Source organism: Oryx dammah, unplaced genomic scaffold (genome assembly GCF_014754425.2).
Source record: "Oryx dammah isolate SB20612 unplaced genomic scaffold, SCBI_Odam_1.1 HiC_scaffold_27, whole genome shotgun sequence".
In the NCBI taxonomy this organism is placed as follows: Eukaryota; Metazoa; Chordata; class Mammalia; order Artiodactyla; family Bovidae; genus Oryx; species Oryx dammah.
The window spans coordinates 24745452-24752819 of NW_024070211.1; the positions used below are offsets into that span (position 1 = coordinate 24745452).

The following is a 7368-nucleotide window of genomic DNA, read 5'->3' on the forward strand; positions in this document are numbered from 1 at the left end:
CCCATCACTTCATAGGAAATAGATGAGAAAACAGTGTAAACAGTGTCAGACTTTATTTTTTTGGGCTCCAAAATCACTGCAGATGGTGACTGCAGCCATGAAATTAAAAGATGCTTACTCCTTGGAAGGAAAGTTGTGACCAACCTAGATAGCATGTTGAAAAGCAGAGATATTACTTTGCCAAAAAAGGTCCATCTAGTTAAGGCTATGGTTTTTCCAGTAGTCATGTATGGATGTGAGAGTTTGACTATAAAGAAAGCTGAGTGCTGAAGAATTAATGCTTTTGAACTGTGGTGTTGAAGAAGACTCTTGAGAGTCTCTTGGACTGCAAGGAGATCCAACCAGTCCATTCTAAAGGAGATCAGTCCTGAGTGTTCTTTGGAAGGAATGATGCTAAAGCTGAAACTCCAGTACTTCGGTCACCTCATTGGAAGAGTTGACTCATTGGAAAAGACCCTGATGCTGGCAGGGATTGGGGGCAGGAGGAGAAGGGGACGACAGAGGATGAGATGGCTGGATGGCATCACCGACTCGATGGACATGAGTTTGAGTGAACTCCGGGAGTTGGTGATAGACAGGTAGGCCTGGCATGCTGCAATTCATGGGGTCGCAAAGAGCCGGACACGACTGAGTGACTGAAATGAACTGAACTGAACTGATACACAAACCACACTAAAATGCCTTTCATTAAGTAAAAGGCAATATTTTAGATAGAGAATTTTAATTACATTGGTACAGTTAAGATCACAAAGATCAAGTGGGCCTTGTTAGTGTATCTTTAGCCCTTGCGTTAACAAACTGCTCTGTTCTTGAGACCGTGAAAGGATCTTAGTATTTAAATATATTAGTATAACCAGTTACAGAAATCTAAATATAAAACCAATCTCCTACAGGTTTTGAGAAAGCATTCACCATCTCCCCCAAAATTTAACAGTCCTTATTCAAGTTTGATCATCTCTTTAGATGGGGAAAACAGTGATAGTACTTGTTGAACTGGAATTACTATCAACATTTTAAAAACTGAACTTATTTATTTAGCCACAAGCAAATCTTATTTAAATCAGGACTCCCCAGCAGAAATATTCCATCAGTCCTTCATGATCTGAATTCTAGTATATGAGATTCATTTAAATATGGTACACATAACAAGGGGCTTCCCTGGTGACTCAGATAAAGTCATGAGACATTTCTGGTTTGTAATAAATAAGGTAGTGGCCAACTATTACTCATTAGCACCTCTTTTGAGATAAGCTTCAAGTCTGCACTTTCCCCCTTCTTCTTAATGCCAGCAAAGATCATTTTTGTTCCAGGTATGTATTTCTTGGGATCATCCAAGTATTCTATTGGCGTCTCCTCCCCCCAAGTGAGGTCTTTGTTCTTTTTGGCATCTGTGTAAGAGAATCCAACAGCCTGACCTGTTTGTCTTTCCCCTAAATAGATCACGGAGATTTGGCCCAGTCCCGTGCTTATCTTCCATTCACAGTTTGGCACTGGACATCCTTCTGAACAAAAATCTTCCTTCTCTTCCCAGCACACTCATTTTTAAATCATCTTTCTCCATTCATGACTAAGAGGTTTCCGCTTGTAAGCCAAATGTCCCATTCTCTAAGCCCAAGGACACACCAGTCCATGACCAACTGCAGGTGTTGGTGCAACCTTCAAAGAACCATCTTAACCCAAATTAGAATTCAGGCTTCTTTTATGCCTAAAGTGGAGGGAGTGTAGCTGGTTGTTGCAAACTTCTTGGTATGTGAGTCCTTTGTTCTTGCAGCTGTCCAGGTGGGTCAGGTCACAATATTGCTGTAAGTCTCCAACAATAAAAAAATATTCTCCGTCCCGTTCTGCAGCCTTTTATCTCTATGTGGAAAAGTGTTATACCTTTAAAGGTCAGAGCCTTGAGAATGGCCTATTGTGTATATTTCAGGCTAAAGGCAACGTCTTTTTACAAAGGTACAGAGCCCCAGGACTAAGTACAGGCCACAGAGCACAAAGATTAGAGCTGAAGGAACAGATCCCATATGGAGTCAAGTTTGTTTTCTGTTACACTAGGATAAGATCTTGTCTGGACTGCTCTTAGTAATTTGTCTAGGGTACAAAAATATTCCAAGTAGGCTGTTAACTACCCCAACTTTTTGCTGTTTCTATATTCCGACATTAAGTGGACTAACATTTCTGTGTTCCTCTCAAGTGACCTTTTGAAGATATTGTGATACTGCAGATTTTTACATAGAAAATCTGCATGAACACACTTAGTTCAGGTTCTAAATCCACCCAGTACAGTACATCAGTTGTATTAATGGAATTAATATTAAAACAATGCTCACTTCAGTAACTTTATTTTTCTTATTAATAAAATAATTTATAATAATTGTATAATACAAATGGTAATTCATACTATATAAATATATCTTATATAAATTTATAATAATTATAATGTAGAATATTAAAGTAATTCGTATGATATAAATATAATATATAAAATATTTATAATTAATTAAATGAATAATTTCATATTATTTAATTATTAAATGGGGCTTCCCAGCTGGCTCTAGTGGTAAAAGACCTGCCTGCCAATGCAGGAGACAGAAAAGATGCCGGTTCAACCCCTGGGTCAGGAAGATCCCCTGGAGGAGGAAATGACAACCCACTCCAGTATTCTTCCTGGAGAATCCCATGGATAGAGGAGCCTGGCAGGTTATAGTCCATAGGGTCAAACGGAGTCAGACATGCCTAAAGCGACTTAGCACGCATGCACACATGAAATTATTAAATAGTAATAACCACATAGATCATTCCTTGTTGGTTCTGCACTTTTCTTTCTCGTATTCTGGTGTATCTAAAACTGATTTAAATCTTTCAACAGTGATACTTTCGCTGAATTTTTCAAGGGGCCTAATTGCTTAGGAATTAACAGAATGTATTAACCAGGTTTGTGCTTTATGTAAGCCAGGGCCAGAACCAAAAGGTTAGGCTTTCTTTAATCTATTTTAGGATCACACTACCTAGCATGGAGAATCAACCATTGCTCATATAGTATCATGGCTGAGGAACTGCCCTCAGCCCCACCACAGGACAGTTTAGATTAGAAAATGAAAGAGGATCACATGTCCCATCAAAATGACAGGGTGAAATCTGTTTATGGAAGGCAGTGCACTTTTGAGTCAAACAGACCTGTTCTTTGTTCAGTCGAGAAGAACGTGTGCTTCTGAAACAGTGGATCAAGTTAGTTCCTGGAACTGAAAAAATATACCAGTGTTCCATTTTAAAAATTGCAGTACTGGATATCTCTAGCAGTCCAGTGGTAAGATTCTTGCTCCCACTGCAGTGAGGGTGGGTTCAATCTCTGGTGGGGAAACTAAGATCCCACATGCTGCATGGTGCAACCCCCCTGAAAAGAAAAAAAATAAAAACAAAAAAACTTTTCTTACTAAATCAAGAAGAAAGACAGTGCAGACTTCTCCATGCCCTTAGATTACCTTCATACTACACGGTGCTGTTAGAGGGGAAAATAGCCCAGTAACTCCCACCCTCTCTTTTTTCTTTCACTACAAACGAAGGCAAAGGTGGTTCTGGCAGCCCCACAAAGCAGGCAGGCAGAGGGCACGATGGCTCCCGTTAATATTATAAAAACAAGCCTGAACCAAATAGCTCTGACAAGATTGCTACACAAACCAGGTGGGACTGTTTTTCTGGGTATGACAAAGCAAGTTGGAATTTCACTTCAGTTTACTAACCCTTTGTTTCCGTTGATTTATTGCATGGAAAATGACACTTTTAAATAGTACCTTTATTCAAAGCAGTTTTGTATAAATATATGTTACTTTCACGGGTGTTATTACCACTTTACTTTTTTATTATAAATAATATACACACTAGAGATTCACTTCAGTTCAGTCGCAGTCGAGTCCAACTCTTTGCAACCCCATGGACTGCAGCATGCCAGCCCTCCCTGTCTGTCACCAACTCCCGGAGCTTCCCCAAACTCACGTCCGTTGAGTGACGGTGATGCCATCTGACCATCTCATCCTCTGTCTTCCCCTTCTCCTCCCGCCTTCAATCTTCCCCACCATCAGGGTCTTTTCCAATGAGTCAGTTCTTAGCATGAGGTGGCCAAATTGTTGGAGTTTCAGCTGCAGCATCAGTCCTTCCAATGAACACTCAAGACTGATCTCCTTTAGGATGGACTGGGTGGATCTCCTTGCAGTGCAAGGGACTCTCAAGAGTCTTCTCCAACACCACAGTTCAAAAGCATCAATTCTTCGGCACTCAGCTATCTTTATAGTCCAACTCTCATATCCATACCTTACTACTGGAAAAACCATAGCTTTGACTAGACAGACCTTTGTTGGCAAAATAATGTCTCTGCTTTGTAATATACTGTCTAGTTTGGTCATAACTTTCCTTCCAAGGTGTAAGCATCTTTTAATTTCATGGCTGCAATCACCATCTGCAGTGATTTTGGAGCCCCCAAAAATAAAGTCTGACACTGTTTCCATTGTTTCCCCAGCTATTTCCCATGAAGTGATGGGACCGGATGCCATGATCTTCGTTTTCTGAATGTTGAGTTTTAAGCCAACTCTTTCACTATCCACTTTCACTTTAATCAAGAGGCTCTTTAGTCCTTCCTCACTTTCTGCCATAAGGGTGGTGTCATCTGCATATCTGAGGTGATTGCTATTTCTCCCCAGGAATCTTGAGTCCAGCTTGTGCTTCTTCCAGCCCAGCGTTTCTCATGATATACTCTGCATAGAGGTTAAATAAGCAGGGTGACAATATACAGACTTGACATACTCCTTTCCCTATTTGGAACCAGTCTATTGTTGCATGTCCAGTTCTAACTGTTGCTTCCTGACTTGCTTATAGATTTCTCAGGAGCCAAGTCAGGTGGTCTGGTATTCCCATCTTTTTAAACATTTTCCACAGTTTGTTGTGATTCATACAGTCAAAGGCTTTGGCATAGTCAATTAAGCAGAAGTAGATGTTTTTCTGGAACTCTCGTATTTTTGATGATCCAACAGATGTTGGCCATTTGATCTCTGGTACCTCTGCTTTTTCTAAATCCAGCTTGAACATCTGGAAGAACCTAACCATGTATTACACTTAGGCGCAATGCTTCAGTATTTGCTAATTCATTGTTTGCAGTGATTTCATAGAACATGACTACCACAAATAAGTAGAATCAATGCCTTATTATTGCGGCTGTTATTGGAGTTGTTATTGCCTGACAATAAGTGGTGTGGTTTCTCAGAGAATTCCAACTTAACTTTTGAGACTGACCAAAGAGGGTCTGGCCTTTAGTTTATACTTCTTCCTACTGCAGATTCTGGGGTGGGGGCACTTCCTTATCACCCTTGGGCCCCTGCAAGAGCACATCTGGCCCCTGCTAGCAATTAATCATTGTTCCAAAGCCAGCTCTCCTATGTCATGGCTGGCTCTCTGGAAGCAACAGGACAGTCCATTTACAATTTAGGACAGCCTTGCTTCTGGTTTTGTTTTGAGAATATTAATGTCAGAGTCCTGGGGCTCTGCCCAGTAATCCTACCTTCACTATTGCTCCTTTTAGGACAGCTAGGGTCACCCACTGAGGATCTCTGCTCTCCTGTTTTGACACCTTAGGGTGTCTTAAGTGGATATGCAGATTAAACCTCAAGGACTAGTGTTCTTTGAGAGTCAAAAGGCTGCCTTTCTTTAACAACTCTCTACATAGAAAATATGCATATAACGTGTGCAAGATTCTCTGTTGTTCAAAAGTCTCTGTTGGATAATGCAAAAGATGTGAAAATCAAACACTTGCAGGAAACCAAGTTATGTAGCTGACGAACTCTAACCACCACTATGATGAAGCCAAGAAAATGTACTTGCGACAAAAAATCACAAGAGTTGTAGATATATATGGATATCAATGTCAACCATATTCAGAAAAATACACACGAAAACCACACAGACTTACTTTCTTTTTTAAACTCACCAGATTGGCAAACTTTCAGAGTTTGGCAATATGCTCTACTGGTAAAGACAAAAGGAATTGTGCTGGTAGGGAGCTCACACATTGCGGGTGGCAGGGCAATAGAGTGAGTTGCAACATAAAATAACAATTGTGTTTACTACCTGCTCCAGAAAGCTCAGTTCTGGGAATGGGTGAAACATATGCACCAGCACACACAGGAAATGACATGTGCTCAAGGTAACTCACTGCAGCAATGCTTGAAAGAGCAAAAATATGCATCTAATAAGGGAATGCTTAAACAGACTGTTGTACCTTTGCACAATAAAGCATGATACAGCTGTTACCAAAAAGAAAAAGGAAAAAAAAAAAAAAGGCAGTGCTACACATGAATGAACCTTGAAAACATTACATTTCATGAAAGAAAATCAGTCACAAAAAAACACATGTTGTATGATTCCATTTGTATGAAATGTCCAGAACAGACATCTATAGAAATAGAAGGTAGATTAGTGGTTGCCTTGGACAAAGAGACAATGGGAAGGTTGATGGGGGACAGCTAAAGGATACAAGATTAATTTGAAGGTAATAAAAATGTTGTAAAACCAACTATGGTGATGGATTTACAAGTCTGTGAATCTATTAAGAACTATTGAATTGTGCACTTCAAATGTGTGAATCATGTGGTCTGTGAATTATATCTCAATAAACTGTTCTTCATAAATGAACAAGTATGTTCCCTTTACATTGGTACAGAAAGCACGCTCAGTTCAGTTCAGTTCAGTTGCTCAGTCGTGTCTAACTCTTTGTGACCCCATGAGTCGCAGCACGCCAGGCCTCCCTTCCCTGTCCATCACCAACTCCCGGAGTTCACTCAGACTCACATCCGTCGAGTCAGTGATGCCATCCAGCCATCTCATCCTCAGTCGTCCCCTTCTCCTCCTGCCCCCAATCCCTCCCAGCATCAGAGTCTTTTTCAATGAGTCAACTCTTCGCATGAGGTGGCCAAAGTACTGGAGTTTCCGCTTTAGCGTCATTCCTTCTAAAGAAATCCCAGGGCTGATCTCCTTTAGAATGGACTGGTTGGATCTCCTTGCAGTCCATGGGACTCTCAAGAGTCTTCTCCAACACCACAGTTCAAAAGCATCAATTCTTTGGCACTCAGCTTTCTTCACAGTCCAACTCTCACATCCATACATGACCACAGGAAAAACCACAGCCTTGACTAGATGGACCTTTGTTGGCAAAGTAATATCTCTGCTTTTGAATATGCTATCTAGGTTGGTCATAACTTTTCTTCCAAGGAGTAAGTGTCTTTTAATTTCATGGCTGCAGTGATTTTGGAGCTCCCAAAATAAAATCTGACAGTGTTTCCACTGTTTCCCCATCTATTTCCCATGAAGTGATGGGACCAGATGCCATGA

The 7368-nt window shown here is 40.6% G+C and overlaps 1 pseudogene; it reads right to left on the reverse strand.

Annotated features, from left to right (window-relative positions):
• Window positions 1-1222: 1222 nt before the first annotated feature.
• On the reverse strand, window positions 1223-3482 carry LOC120855175 (annotated as a pseudogene).
• Window positions 3483-7368: the final 3886 nt, after the last annotated feature.